Source organism: Musca autumnalis, unplaced genomic scaffold (assembly GCF_047663935.1).
Source record: "Musca autumnalis isolate F117 unplaced genomic scaffold, ASM4766393v1 scaffold_1, whole genome shotgun sequence".
NCBI classification, from domain to species: domain Eukaryota; kingdom Metazoa; phylum Arthropoda; class Insecta; order Diptera; family Muscidae; genus Musca; species Musca autumnalis.
Genome location: NW_027411644.1, coordinates 119824530 through 119841652, shown reverse-complemented (window position 1 = coordinate 119841652; position 17123 = coordinate 119824530). Strand labels below are relative to the sequence as shown.

General features: G+C 34.8%; 1 protein-coding gene across 3 annotated transcripts in view; it reads right to left on the bottom strand.

The window, feature by feature from the left end:
* Positions 1-17123, bottom strand: part of LOC141406153 (ras-like protein family member 10B) — a 129747-nt gene that overhangs the window by 25012 nt on the left and 87612 nt on the right. For all 3 annotated transcript variants that reach the window (XM_073991289.1, XM_073991302.1, XM_073991292.1), the window contains one exon: positions 2271-3087. The gene's annotated coding sequence lies outside the window, so the exon portion shown is untranslated. The remainder of the gene's footprint in view (positions 1-2270; positions 3088-17123) is intronic.

Genomic DNA, 17123 nt, shown 5'->3' with positions numbered 1-17123 from the left:
AATCCCCTTGAGAGTTTCTTGTTTGTTTTTCAGGGTTTCTTGGAGCTTTTCGGGCATAATCTCAGGAAGTATGGACTTGACATTGCAATTGTACCATCGTAAAGGAGACGCAAGAACGATCTGCAGAAAAAATATTAAAACGATTCGAGAGGACTTTCAAATTTGAGTTTTCCGATTTTTGTGTGGGAGGTACCCGAATAATAATGAATGGAAAGTTTGGACCATATCGCTTCGCCAGATATCGTTTACACAATTTTTCGAAAAAAAGTTTAACTTTGGTTTGATTCGCACGAGCCAGCTAGACAGTGATTGAGACAGATGAACGTGCAGGGCTAAATTGACTCCAACGAATTTCGTTATATTTGTATAAAAATCTAATTGGACAACTGAACTGAAAATTTCTCTGTCATGATAGAGACAATTTGTAGTATGGGAGGAAATTGTAGCACTCTACACAAAATCCATTATATATTAAGCAGTAGGGCCGTTATCTAGCAGACATATAATTGCAATTTGCATCAGGGGAAATGTCAGTAGTTATTTTTCCATATGTAGACTACCTTGCCGGTATATGCCATCCAGGAATTTAAATATAGATCAAAAATAAAATTTTTATATTTTTCATAAAAAAGTAATGGTCCATTTAACCCACTAGATAATATGAGAGGATCGTTCAAAATTGTGGGCATGTTTTTAGACCTAAACTCTTACATCGTGCAAAATTACGTGACTAGTGAGCTATAATTGCGACCTCTAGGGTGATTCATTACAAACAAATAACTGGATATATTAAGCTGAAACTCTGTTATCTGAGCACGTAAATCAACACAATTGACTTCAATGGAAACGTCAAAAGATCGTCTTCCAAGTGTAGCTTACTTGCCTGGAATATCTCTTCCAGAAATAAAGATATAAGCTGTATATTAAAATTTTTCACAAATTTCACACAAAAGTTTTGGTCCATTTAACCCTCTAAATATTATCTGATCGCCATCTCAAATTGCAAGCTTCTTCTTTGTCATATATTCTTACTTTATTTAAAATTTCGAGGCGATCGGACTATTATTGCGACCTACAGAGCAGCTATAAAATCGGATAAAAATTTTGTTTTTGGTCCATTTCACCCGCTAAATATTTCACGATCATCACCAATTAAAATATCGATCTATTCTGATGTGAAACCGACCTCCATGCCAAATTTCGTGACGATCGGTCCATAATTGCGGCCTGGAGTTTGATTACAATTTATAATGGACAGACGGACACACGGACGGACGGACGGACACACATCTCAAAATCTCTTTATCTCGTCGAGATATGAAGATTGGTATACCACATTGGGGGTCTCCGACGAATATTTCGCGGTGTTACATGAATTTTTACCAAAACAAACTTCTAATACCCTTTCCACATAGTGGTGTAGGGTATAAAGACATTTTTAATTGTTGAGGTCTAAAAATCAATAGAACAATTTTGTCAAAATACTTATGCCACGCAGTGAAATTTTATTTCCATTACAAAAGTGCAAGTGTATATTTGAATCGATACTTTTTTTACTTATTTTAAGTACTCTAGTAAAGGATTAGCAAGAACATTTTTTCATATTTTTGTAGAAGACTTATCCGGTCAAAAACCAAAAACATAAATTTTTAACACTTGTCAAAATAATTATGTCAGGCACTGTATAGTCCATATTCAAACCTGAAATATGTACGAGAACCGAGAAATCGGTTGATTTCGTTCGAGAGTTATTGTGCGCGCCATTTCAGCAAAAATGTTAAACATTTGGGCTATTTCGAACTTGATATAAGTTTGGACAAAGTATTACCAAGCCAAATTTAGGAACAAATCGGTGCATCCGTTCGATTATTCTCGCTTCAGTGCTCCAGCCAGCCAGACAAACGGACGGACATAGCTAAATCGACACCGTATTGCCTAAAACCATCACTTCAATGAGACACATTTCTGGACCAAATTTCGTCACATATCCCAAGATTCAAAACTACTGTCCATTTTTATGTTTTCTGCACCACATACCTAAAATCGGACGAAATTATATATGGGAGCTACATATATCCAAATCTGAACCAATTTCAATTAAATTTGGCAAACTTATTTCTAGTCCAACTGTGGTGAAATTTTCCTAATTTCATGAAAATTGGACAGAATTTGCCTCACTCATCGCTCAACTGCTTTATTAACATAAATATGGATAAGCCGTTTATGTCCACTATTACTTGATAATTTACATATTAGTTATTTTAACTTACCTGTAAAATGCTTGTTTTGCCGACGCCAGAGGCCCCCAAAAATGCCGCTTTAAGGGGGCCCTGTAGCCATGGGGGCTCTGCACCACCCTCCAGAGTGATGCGCTATGCTGAGATGCACTTGTTTTGTATATGAATTTCCATTGCAATCGATATTTTTGTTGATTTTGTTGTGGAATTATCAACGACATAGTCAACGCTGCGTGTGCTGCCAATTAAAAGTTTCTTCGAATTTGTCGGCGAGATAGTGCTCCACATTATATTTAGAAAGAACGCCAGTTTGTAATGATGCTGCTGTTGGGGATGATGGCGATGAAGACGATGATGACTAGGAACACACTGGCGAGGTGAAGAACACACGGGCAATTATGCACAAGTTGAAAAATTAGAAATTCAACTATGTTCAGTTACCTCCTCCTTCGAGTGTGCGTGTGTATTTAAACTTGGCACGTGTATACCTTTTGGTAGCAGATAAAAAGGACAACACTTAGTGATTATCTGTGTTGATGATGACGATGATGTGGGAGAGTTTCTTGTGCGCTCCAGATTAGTCTTAAGTTTTTTTTCACAAAATTGTTGATGATTTTCTAATTTCTATTTTTGGTTATTTTAATATTTGCAAATAATGAAATTTCGTCTAAGTACGGAATAAGGTTTTGCTTTTGTCTTAATTAAAAATTATATTGCTTTATGAGTTTCGCTGGAGGTCCCAGAATGTTGTGCTTTAATGTAAATTTGATTGAGAAATGTTTAAACGTAGAAGGAAGGTGATGATTGACGGCCCAAGGGCAAGGAAATGTGAACTTTGATGTTGTTATTGCTGAAATAAAAAGAAAAAGGGAATTGTTTAATATTCCATAATAAATATCGAAATAAGTAAATATATTTGTTTGGCCTCCCCTAGCAGCCAAAATTGTAATATTGATAATCGGCACGAATTACATTTTCTTAAACAATGCGTTGTGGGAGGCCAAGAAGAACACTTCTCATAGTCGTGCCAAATTATGGCAGATTTCGCTGTATTCCATTTTACAAGGCCATTCAACCGTTCATGTTCTTTGCAAGATAACAATTTGTAATAAATTACGGCACATTTCTTATTCATTGTTCAAATATCCGCTTCACCATCAATCCTCTCGGCGCAATTGGAATGTGAATGATGAGTAAATCTGATGGTAAAATAAGTGGGCAAATTGTTTTTTGTTTCTTTGGGAATCAGAAAAAAAAAACGAAACTCGTAATCATGAAATGAAAAACAAACAAAAGAAGTTACTACTTCAAAATAAACTAACAAAAGGCAAAATACAAAAAAAAAAAAAAAAAATGGAGAAACTGAATTCTGTAAAACAGCGAAGTGAATGAAACAATTTGCTATGAATTCCAATGTGTCCACACCATAACTCTTCTGGTTTCGTTTGCGTTCGACTGTCTGCCAGTCTGTCTGGTAATAATAAAAAATTATACATTTACTACGTTGACTTACTACGTTTGTCCCATGTCAAATAAGCGACAATGCCTGAAACTCTTTTTATCGACAAATGTTGATGTTGTTGTTTACGTTGTGCAAATGGCGCTAATAAAATTGTAATTTGTCAAATGCTCGTCAAGTCCTTCTCCTCTAGTGGATGATAAATAGTAGACCACAAATCTGAAATGCTTCAATGGCAGGCCGAAATAATGTATTGGAAATTATGGCATTTGCATTAAGGGAACACAAAACACAAAATTTTGTGTTGAAAACCCAAATTGAATCTTCACATGGATGTAAATTATGGAATAGGATTATATTTTTTTAATATAAATGGAGAAGGGTTTTTTGAAAATGTACATGCGAATTGAATAGGCACTTCTGTTAGGTATTATTGAAAATAAGTATGTATGTACATTTTTCATCTTAATATTTTAATATGAAAATACAACATTGAACAAGTTCCAATACGTCCATATGTCATGTGGTCTACAAATTCTGCTGTGTATGTAGATTAGGGTGGGGCGATTTGTATGGAAAGAAAAAATCTTAATGGGCGCTTTATGTCTATTTATCTACATTCCGTTGGCCTTGTAAAATAACCTACTTGACATCTACATATTCCATGCCGTACAGTAAACATTTGTTCGCTTGGTGCACGGGTCAAAATTATTTTTATATGGACCAGAAACAAATTCAAAAACCGGGTAGCTGTCATAAATAATGGTGTCAAAAGGTGAGGCAAGTGTATACATTTCACTCAAAGATAAGGAAAAAAATATATATTTAAAACGTAGTAATTAACATCACTATATAAATAAAAAATAATTTAAAAAAATAAGTTACAGTTACAAATGCACTGAAAACTAGAAGGTAATTTTTAGCTTAGCATCAATATGTATATTCCTCATGATGGAATCTCTCAAATAAAACGCTTGCCTGTACCATTGGGAACTCCAATTGCCATGTTACAGCCAATTCGGCCTAAAAAAGATAAAATCCTGAAAACACTTGAAATCGGTGGGCTATAGCAAAACCTGGACCTATGTCCACAATTGTTTGTGGAGAAGTGTGTCGGCCTAAAAACAAGTAAAAAAGTGTCAGTAGGCTTTGCCGACAGAGATATACCCTCAACCAATGTGAAGTGAAACCTTCATCTACGGGCAGATCGAATGTATTCATGTTCTCTTTAGAATTTGAACATTTGAACTTGCCGACAAAAATGTGGATTAGGAATTAACTGCACTTAGACACAAATGTTGAACTTTTATAGGTGAGGTACCCTTAGGGAGGACCGATATGGGCCAATTTAGAAGTTAAACTAAATTTTGACAAAATATTATGAGAACCAAAGTTTGGACCAAATTGGTTGACCAATTCAAGTGATATCGTCCTAGAATTTTAGTGACATTATATTGGGGAGAAGTACCGGAAGTTGTTGTCCGGTATTGCCCCATGAAACTAAGTTTGGATAAAACATGACGAAGATCAAATGTTGGACCAAATCGGTTGAACCGTTGGAGAGTTATCGTAGCATAGGGTTTTTTACACCTTTCGGATTGTTTTCCCAAGAAATATGGACTTGCCCCTGATGAAAGTTGTACCGTCGTTTGGCGGGCAGTGAATACAAGATGTTACAACAAAAATCAAAGCGATTCGAGAGCAGGTCTTAAAGTGAACTTATCCGAAATTTTGTGTGGGAGGTACCAGAAGGAGTAGACAACTATAGTCCATATTTGAACCTCATCTATGTCTGGTAGATATAATAGGATGTGCAGAGTATGGATTACATCGGTCAGCCCCTTCAAGAGTTATCGTGCACACAATTTTTCCGAAAATTTTTAACTTTTGGGAGGGAGGTACCTGAAGGAGTGGACCGATATGATTTATCTTCGAACTTAAACTATGTTTGGACAAAATATTACGAAGGCCAAATTTTGGACCGAATTGGCAGATCCGTTCGGGATTTATCTTCCGCTCCAACCACTACACACGGTGTCATTGGGGTTTTTAGCAATTTTCAGGCTATTTGCTCAGGAAGTATGGACTTGCCCCTGATGAAACTTGTAGCGTCGTATGGCGGACAGTGAATACAAGATGTTACAACAAAAATCAAAGCGATTCGAGAGCAGGTCCTAAACTGAACTTTTCCGAAGCACCCGAAGGAGTGGACCGATTGAGTCCATGTTGGAAAATCATTTAAGTCTGGTAGAAATTTCAAGATGTACAAAGTATGGACCAAATTGGTTACTCCCTTCAAGAGTTATCGTGCGCACAAATTTTGCGAACATTTTCGAACTTTTGTGGGGGTGTACCGGAAGGAGTGGGTACCGATATAACCAATCTTCGAACTTAAACTAAATTTGGGCAAAATATTACGAAAGCCAAATTTTGATCCATTCGAAAGTTATGGTGCGCCCCAGCCAGACAGACAGACAGACGGACGGACATGGCTAAATCAACTCCAAATTGTCTGAAACAGATTTCGTCCAAACACACTTGGGGTCTAAAAACCATTATTTCGATAAGGCACATTTTGCCCGTATGAAAGTATATATACCCTCGTTAGCATAAATGCTGAGGGTATAATGAAGATAAAATCCATAAAACATTTTAAATCGGGTGGTACCGCTATATGGGGGTTATACCAATAACTTGATCTTCGCCACAATTTTTGGTGTGGAAGTTTCTGTACCATTGGGAACCCAAATGCCAAATCCTCAAAATACCTGAAATCGGGTGGTACCGTTATATGGGGGCTATGGAAAAAATGGACCCATATTGGTTTTGGTTTCATATTTATTGTCATCCAAATCTGACAAGTGTGCAAAGTTTTAGTTCGATTGGTCAACTGCAACTGTTTGGAAAATGAGTTACTAAATTTTAAGTAAACAGACACCAAAGCAAGTTAAATAAAACACTGTAAAAAGAAATATGCCTTTCTTAAGGCTCTAAACTGCTTAGAACATACTAAACGATATAAGTGACTATTATCACGGGAAAGGTAATTTTTCGTAAATGGAAAATACATCGGTTAAAAAAGTAGATGAGTTATACATATTTTTGTGTCTCAACTGTTTTTTTGAATGTTTGTTTTTCAAAGTTGGAACACCAGTGCGTATAATTGTTATTAACAAAAAGGAAGATAATAACAATCGTACACACTAGGTTACAACGTTTAAAAATTACAAAATGTTGAAACAAAAAATTGCATAACTCATCTAATTTTTAACTGAATAATAGAATTCAGTTGTGACTTTGAGTCGGAAGTATCCGAAGGATGGTCCGATTTAGTCCATCTTTGTTTAGAAGAATTATTACAAAATTGAAGCTTGGACTATATTGGTTACTCATTTGAAGAGTAATAGTTCGCACTAACACTAGTAGTGAGCACTTTATTAGAGTTGTTTGATATTTCGAGCCATTATTTCAGGAAGTATGGGCTTCCCCAAACCCTTCCCAGGCCCTAAACTGTACTTAGACACAAATGTTGAACTTTTGTGGTGGAGAGGTGGAGGTGGAGAGGACCGACATGGGCCATTTTAGAAGTTAAACTAAATTTGGACAAAATATTAGGAGATCCGAAGTTTGGACCAAATTGGTTCTCCCGTTCAAGAGATATCGTGTGTACCATTTAAGTGACATTTTTTAAATATTGGGGCGATGTACGGGAAGTTGTTGACCGGTATTGCCCATCTTCGAACTGAAACTTAGTTTGGACAAAATATGACGAAGCCCTATTTTTGGACCAAGTCGGTTGATTAGTTCGAGGGGTTTTTACACCTTTCGGGCTGTTTTCTCAAGAAGTATGGAGTTGCCCATGAAAAAACTTTCACCGTCGTAATTGAGGCAGCGAATTCAAGTGCTACAACAAAAATCAAAGCGTTTCGAAAGCAAGTCTTAAAGTGAACTTATCTAAAATTTTGTGTGGTAGGTGCCCGAAGGAGTGAACAAATATCGTCCATATTCGAACCTGATCTATATCTGGTACATATATTAAGACGCGTAAAGTACGGACCAAATCTGTCACTTCCTTCAAGAGTTATCGTATGCACAATTTTTTCCGAACATTTTTGAACATTTGTGGGGGAGATAACTAAAGAAGTGAACCGATATGTCTTATCTTCGAACTTAAACTAAGTTTGGACAAAATATTACGAAGGCCATATTTTGGTCCAAATCGGCAGATCCGTTCAAGATCATAGGGTGTCATAGGGTTTTTTTTGCACACTTCAGGGTATTTTCTCAGGAAATATGGACTTGCCCCTGATGAAACTTGGACCGTCGTATAGGGGACAGTGAATACAAGTTCTTACAACAAAAATCAAAGCGATTCGAGAGCAGGTCCTAAACTGACCTTTTTCAAAAATTTGTGGAGGAGGTACCAGAAGAAGTGGACTGATTGAGTCCATATTGGAACCTTTCAAGAGTTATTGTGAGCACAAAATTTCCGAATATTTTCGAACTTTTGGGAGGTACCAGAAGGAGTCGATCGATATAACCCATCTCCGAACTTAAAGTAAGTTTGTACAAAATATTACCGTTCAAGAGTTATCGTGCGCACCAGACAGCCAAATAGAGAGACGGACGGACATGACTAAATCAACTCCAAATTTTCTGAAACGGATTTCTTCCAAACATACTTGGGGTCTAAAACCATTATTTCGATAAGGCACATTTTTCCCGTATGAAAGTGTATATGGGAAATGTTGCCAATTATTTCATATTCCATTTCCAAAAAATTGAATTTTTTCTTTTCGCGCTACATTAACGATTTTTGGTACATAGGTTAAGAAAAAAATTCCCCAGTACAAATCCGCTCGCGAGCAAATTTTTGATTGTTGCGGACAAATGTTATCGCGGTTTTACTTCTGCTTTTAAGAATAAATTATTATAAAAACGCTAATTATTTTATTGACCACAATTGTCACTAAAAAGTTATCACGAAGTGACGTCATGTAGATTGCATAATATGTATATGTAAAATGTTTCTAAGCATTCGCGGACTTTACAAAAAATTGACAAAATTTTAAATGTAATCCGAATTTTTTGAAAATATAGGTCCATTTACCCGTCAAAAATTACAAAAAAAGTAACAGTTTTAAATAAAGACTTCACGGGTTAGGATATTATAGCCAAAATAAGCACATGTTTGTGTTACAAAAACTAATTTTGGTTTGGAATAATAGTTTTCACATGCATCCTAGAGTAGAAAATGTTGGAAAAATTCTATAGGAGTACTTCTTTTATTTTTCTTGAAACACCCAATAAAATGGGCGGATTTTGCTTTATCTACATTCACATAGAAGGTTTCCCATTGAAGAAAGTTATCGGGTTGTTGAAATAAATCATTAGGCTTCTTAAACGGAAATAGATTTCAAACTAACCGCTTTAACTTATATGCATTATTAAAATATGTGTTAATCGCGTAATTATCAAAATAGTTTTGTCCGCATGTGATTTTCATGTACAGCAAGACCATATCTTTTAATTTGTATATATTTTTCTAAATATAATTTGGACGCTAAGGTGTAACATCGGTTGCATATTAGCATTAAAAATCCTATAAAACATCGCTAATTTGCGCAAAGTTCATACAATTTCGTTCCGCATCCGGTTTTAGTGTCACCATGAAAATCTGCATCGATATATACCTATTTCAAGGCAATCAGTCAAGAACCGTGGATGTAGCATCACACACTATTTTTGGGATAAAATGAATGTAGTTCCCTTATCAGTGAAGTTTTTAAATCTCTGTTTCCGCAAAAAGGAAGATGCTGCACTAGTTTTTTCATAGCAGTGCAAGCGACCCCCAGAATACGCGATAAAATGCGCGATATTTTCAAAAACAATATTAGGTGATTTTCCTACCTTGGAATTTCTCGTATCTCGCTTTTTAGTAGATGGAATTTCACGAGTATAGATTTATTAGATCCGCAACGTAAAAATCAAAAATTTGCAATCAAGTACGAGTAAATCGAATGACAATTGTAAAAATTAGACCCGAAATATATGATTTTTAGAAATTTGTTCGCACAAAATTTTCGTATTTGGATACAGATTTCTCTGAAGCTGTGATGGCTACATTCACGACACATATATCAAATAAATCAGAATCACGTTGGCTTCAACCCATTTTTACCCATTTCCTAACATAAATATAGCCACAGCTTCCACGCAAATCAACTTTGAGGGCCAGTATTTTTTGCCAAGTCTAAAAACATTTCATTTTATCCAAAAGCCTTTAAATTGTACAATATACAACCACTATTCGCGAGTTATAAAAGGGTAAACCTTGGCTTCAACGATGTTAAATTTTCAATAATATTGCCCATATACCCTCGTTAGCATAAATGCTGAGGGTATAAAAATGTGTACCTTGTAAGGGTCGCTAGGATAACCTGTTCAAAAATATTGGAGGCTGATCTTATACTTCACATGTTTTTCTTGCAACAGGTAATCGTAGGAGTAGACCTGGTAGAAATATTTGTATGCGCAAAGTATGGACCAAATTGGTAAATCCCTTCGAGAGTAAACGTGTGCATTATTTTAGCGAACAACTTTGAACATTTGTGGGGTAAGTATTCGTTTAGGGTCCATTTTGGATTATGAACAAAATATTATCGCTTAGCCTAAAGATGAGGGTATAACAATATCAAACACACTTTGAAAGTCGACTTAGCTAGGCTCTTATAAAAAATAACTTGTAGTGAAATGTCTAAAACAATCTTCAAGTCAATAAGCCGATAGCCTTTGTGCTAGTGCTTTGTAATTATAATTTTAATATAATAAACATTTAAATAAAAAAATAATCTTCAAGTTTGCAATACAAGGTCTAACTTAACTTTTATTGCATTTTCATATTTCAACAGGAATTTAAATTCCTTTATAGTATTATCATGGCGGAATAAAAAGGTGTAACGCTAAAAACAGCTGATCATCATACTAGTTGTCAAAATGCATTATTGTGAATAAAATCTCATACAAAATGTAAACAAGCAATTCACAACAATGCATTATTGTGACCAAATTTGACGTTTGGTATGATTTGATGTAACACCTTCTTATTCCACCAAATAAATAATTTACTATAATTTAATTTGATTTCAATTGAAACAAATATTTTTGTGAACATAAATAAATTCAATAACACTGTGCAACAAAATGGAGCTCAAAGTCTGGGGGGTGGAAAATTCCTATTGGAGATGAAAGCCCTTGGTGAGTATATACAGAACCCCGAAGGACAGATTCGTCGTGAGTCGATCTTTCGCGATATGGCGTGATGAAGTTTTTGCTAGAGACTCTGTAAGCCATCAGGAATTAGCGTTATATCTTTGTCCACTGTTGCTTTAGCTTATTTTTGATATGACATGTCTTCAGTCAAATCGAATGAGGATTATTTTCGTAGGGCACTTCGACCTTCTAACTCGCTTCCTTCAATGTCCTTTTCGTCCTTTATTTTAAGAGCCGCTATAAAAGTACCACAAGACGACGTTTTTCAGCTTCGAAATGTTCTGCAAAAATGTCGGCCAGAAAATTTTAGGTACGGCTCTCATTGACAACAAATCGATGTTGTCGAGTTTTCGTGGTCGTTTTGTGCATTTACCCTGTTTATGTTCAGAAAAATACTATATTTTGTTTTTTGTATATTCGTTACAGAACATACAAAAACACAAAACACAGTTTTTTTCTGAGCAAACAGGGGTAAATGCACAAAACGACCACGAAAACGCGACAACATCGATTTGTTGTCAATGAGAGCCGTACCTAAAATTTTCTGGCCGACATTTTTGCAGAACATTTCGAAGCTGAAAAACGCCATCTTGTGGTACTTTTATAGCGGCTCTTAAAATAAAGGACGAAAAGGACATTGAAGGAAGCGAGTTAGAAGGTCGAAGTGCTCTACGAAAATAATCCTCATTCGATTTGAATGAAGACATGTCATATCAAAAATAAGCTAAAGCAACAGTGGACAAAGATATAACGCTAATTCCTGATGGCTTACAGAGTCTCTAGCAAAAACTTCATCACGCCATATCGCGAAAGATCGACTCACGGCGAATCTGTCCTTCGGGGTTCTGTATATACTCACCAAGGGCTTTCATCTCCAATAGGAATTTTCCACCCCCCAAAATTTCGGTTCACAGTGTAATATTTGTTAAAACAAATTCCAAAGATTGAACATCCATCAGAGTTGTTTTAATTTTATTTATTTCACTTCATAAACATAATTATAAAAACAATTAAATCAGCAATAGCATTGATTTATAGAAATAAAAATGTTTCTGCTAGCAATAAAATTCATTAAATTCAATTAATTTCACACCAGCAGACAAAGAGACCGACAGTCAAGGTCGTTTCATGTTTTTACGTCAACAGCAAATAAACTGAATAAACAATTGGATACTAATAAATTTTTCATAACCAAAAAGAGGCTCAAAAGGATAATAAATTTTGTTTGAACGACAACAAGACTAAAAGTACAAACATACATACACACATAGACATTTGTGTGAGTGCAATGGCATGTGTTAGCAAACGTTGGTATTTTTGGTTGGGTAAAGACATTACTAATGATTCCATATGGCAGATATATGAACCAAATGTTCTCTATTATATGGGAAGAGGTTTCTGCTTTATTTTACCAACATCATTTCTTACATCATCATTGTCAACATTACGTTTGTGATCATCATCACCATCATGTGCTTGGTCATATTTTCGCCCATTCATTGGCCAAAAAACAAAATGTGATTCATTACCTTTTATTACTGCCAATGTAATTTACGACTTTCTCATTCTAACCATATTTTATGGTTCTTTTTTCTATCCACCCTAACTGCTAACTCGAATTTGACAAATCTTTAACGAAGACTCTGGATTTTTTGTTGTGATACAAGATAACGTTTACAATTTGTCCTTTAACGAAGCGATGAATAAGGACAAATTTGACCAAAAGTAACAGTCAAAGATTGCAACAAAATGAAATGAATGAAACATATCAGGGGAATAAATAGTCAGAGTTCATAGTGTTCTTATCAACAACACTAGTTGTACCCCAAACATAATCTCCTGGGTGTAGCAAAGATGGAAAGTGTGTTGGTAACTTTTACATAATATTATGTTTTTATTTTGCACACGATTTGCTACGTTAATTGGGAGCGAAAAGTGCGACAGCGCAAATCGAATTAGTGTAAATTATCCTTTGTTATGGGCTACCTCAACTTGTGTTGAATTTCATTGAAAGTATGCATTTCAGTAGCTAAAAAAATTAAGAGGAGACATAAAATCCAACAGTTAGGAAGGCCGATACACTTCATAGCAAGTCTGACTTACAGTGCTGCTCAAAACATTTGCAACTCAGATGCCTATATCACATTCACTCTATTTTTAGGTACATTTTGTGTTTGAAATATGTTTAATTTTGTTATTTGATTATTTATTGATTCTATTTTCAAGATTTAAAAACGAGTATTCAGTTATTAAGACTTATGTTACAAAAATGTGTGAAATATCGGAGGAACACATGTTTTAGCCTGCTCAAAACATTTGCAACTGCGTGGTACGAATATCTATTAGTTCATTTTTGATGAGTTTTTTGTATTTATTGGCATCAAATTGTTTTTAATCAGAAGAAGGGGGCAAAAAGCTTTCATGGGGAGTACATTTTATTCCACCTATGTTTACTTTTGACAGACAAGTATGCCGAAAACAAAACATGTCTAATTTTTTAAGAAAAACTTCAATTATGACCAGAATTTTATATCGAAACTTGACTAAAATAGTAATATTTGAAAATTGTGGATTTAAAGGAACACCATAATATCAAAAACAGAGCTGGATACCGCGTAAAAAGGAGCTAAAATCGCCATACGATGGGAAGGAGGTGTAAGGACAACAACATCTCCTACAGGGGTGATCAAATAATTATACGAATTTTTAAGCAGATCTCTCAGAGGTCATAATCAGGTGTTAAAATAAGACTTGATACCGATAAATCTATACAAACCCTTCCGAAACATACCAGGGATACCGGTATACCAAAATAGGCACATTTTGGGAAAACAGTAATTTCCAGCAAAAATGGAATTTTTCATAGAATTTTTGAAAAAAAATGTGTGGTATTGTTTTTAGGTGTAGTGAAACCGAGGACTTCTCGTCGATTTAAATCAATATTTAAGTTATATGACTTGAAAAAATGTACAAAAAGTTGACCCAAAATGAAGAAGGTGTTTTATATTGCCCTGGAGTTATTTTTATGGGCATAAATGAGGTCGAGATATTTATCAGATCCAAGAACTAACCGGACAGATAACATTTCAAAATCGCACCATGTACTCACCAGAAATGTCGTATAACAGGGTGCTTTGGCATAATACCAATTCTAACTAAACGTATATATAACCACGTAAAACTAGTAATTTTTTGTAAATATGTTTGAGTTCTTATACGTCCCGATCAGATTAAGTAATCTAAATTCATATAGGAGGTTCTGAGACTCTAGACTACTAAATATCGAATAAAACCTTGGTATTTAACAATTATCCTTAGAGCACAGTATTCCAAAGGATATATTAATTTATTTAGTCAACTGGTTTCCTCTACGACGTCTCCAGATAAGAAATAAAATGTTTAACTCACAATATACATATTATCAAAACAAAAATAATTTCTTCAGATTTTGAATTAAATTTCTCAGAACCAAAAGTGAATTCGCGCTTTGTTTTTTATATTTTTGTAAATTCAGTGCAATTTTTGCAAATTGATTTTTAAATTTTTAAAAGGGACCCAATAGATAATCAACTTACAAATATTTATTTGCATTTCAAATCCACAAACTACCTCAGAACTATATAAAATATGAACTAGTCATTTCAGTTGCAAATGTTTTGTGCAGCACTGTATTTGAAACGACTTTCAAAGAGATAATAAACAAATTCAAAGTCTGGCAATTTATTTATTTATTTCAAATATTTGTTATAATAAAAAAGTACAATAAAATTATATAAAAATATCACTAGCAACTAAGCTTATCGGCTACAAAGTCCGGCAATATATTCATGATACTAGAGACCGAACTCAACACATACCCCAGAGTAGGTAAATAGTAAACAAATTTTGGTGACAAAAGTGTGAATACTATGCAACCTTTTGGGATAATTGTGTACAAACAACTTCTGCCGATCATTTGATGAAAATAGATACCCATTAGGCAAATCCTATTTGGATTTTATTTTCTCACTCGTTTCTAAGATAAAGCCCCGCCCAGTGCAAAACATTGTAGTTTTAGGAAGTTGTACGCAAGTGGTCTTCCAATTTTTTTATTTGTGTAGTGGTTCGCACGGACACCTCGTTCACAGGTTAATCGCTGACCGGAACAACACTTTTTCGGCTGAGGAAAATCTTCTCAGCTAAAAATTTCTCAGCCATATTTGCTGAAAATTTATCAATGAAGAACTTCTCTGTCAAATATAGTTGCACAAGGCCTTTGTATTTGGGAATACAATTATTGTCCCATATCACTGAGTTGCTGTAAAGACGACCTAAAACATTATGATATTTAAAAAGAAACGCAAATCCACCGAAGCGAATTCCCAACATTACTACTGTTGTTGGTGTGCGACAAGCAATCGCATTATTCGATCAACTGTTGCCAGAATGTTAATTTTTTCCAAATACTTAAACATCTGCTTTCTGCAATGCCAGCGAAATAATGGGAAATATAAAACTAAACAAACTATACGAAAATAGCAAAGTTTTGTTTTTTTTTTGCACAGATTCCTAGAATAAACCAAGATGTCAATAATGAAAGTTCTGCATTCAAATTGAGATTTTAAATTGCATTAAAGCAAATAAAATTTACATTTCAATGATGCACAATATCAGTTGATATAAAAATTTGTTACTTTTAAATTTTCTTTTCAAAGACACTCTTTATACCCTAAACCGCACAGTGGAACAATGTTATGTGTTTGTGTATAGTTTGTAACATTAAAAAATAGGCCAATATTTTCTCAGGATGCTCGACATTGACTTAATCGATTCCATATAATAACACGTGTAGTATAGTCTTATTACTGGATGACGCCGAGGAACGGTCCTGACCAGTTTTAACATGACAAAGCCCATGATTTATCATGGCCGTCCTTTCGTCTCAAGTAAACATTGACATCCCCTTTGTATACCTTGGGAAACAGTCTTTAACACCCATTAAATATAGTGATAACGATAAGAAGTTGTGTTAGGTGGTGGCTGATAAACTTCGCAGCGGCAAAAAAACGTGGTAATTGGCTACTCCAGATTTAAGCATCTCGACAACATACGGTCCAAACCAAATTGATCACCTTGTGATAGATGGAAGACATTCATCGAGCCTGTTGGATGTACAATCATTCTGATGAGCAACATCGACTCGGAAGTTGGACATTGGTAAAACTGATTCAAATGCTCAATAACACTGAAAGAAAAATGCTTCGTTGTATGAATGAACCGGTTTCATTGGTTATTTCTCATTGATGCTATGAAATGTTACATTAATACAATGAAATGTTTCGCTCATGCTATGAAACCTTACGTTAGCTAAACTTAAATGATTTTTTGTTTCATTGTATAAATGAAACTGATTTCATTGATTAAATGAAACTTTTTATTTCTTTAAATTTAAGAAATATATGTGAGTATCGAAACATCTTTTAAGAAAATGGCGGAAAATTTGATATATTTGATGTTTCTGGTTGGCTCCAAAAAATAATTAAATAAATCGAAGTCAATTGGTGTTGATTGAGTTTCTATTATATTTCTTAAACAGATATTTTGCTTTATTTCTGATATAGTTCTTGAATAGATGAATTGTGTGCTCACTACATCGGTATTTTCGTTAGTATGGAAGACTGCTAGAGTTGTACCGATACCCAAGTCTTCAGTAGTGCGAAATGCAAGTGACTTGAGGCCCATTTCCATTTTGCCAGTCTTGTCAAAGCTTTGTGAGAACATAATAAAAAACCAACATGTGTCACAAAAAGAAAGAATGATTTTTGGAAACCAGCATGCTTTTCGTAAGGGTCATATCACTTCGTCGTTGTTGTTGCTTTTTACTGATGTAATTAGACAGAATTTAAATGAATACAAAATGTCAGCTTTGGTATTCCTTGACTTGACAAAAGCTTTTAATTCCATCTCCCATACCATTCTGATTAAGAAACTGTATAATCAGTTTAATTTTTCCGTGTCCGCCTGCAAAGTTATATTGTCGTATCTTTCTGATAGATCTCAGTTTGTTGATGTCAATGGTAACAAATCTAGCATTATTTCTCTGTCATCTGGCGTGCCCCAGGGTTCCGTCTTTGGCCCATTATTATTTAATTTGTACGTTAATGATCTTTCTTGAC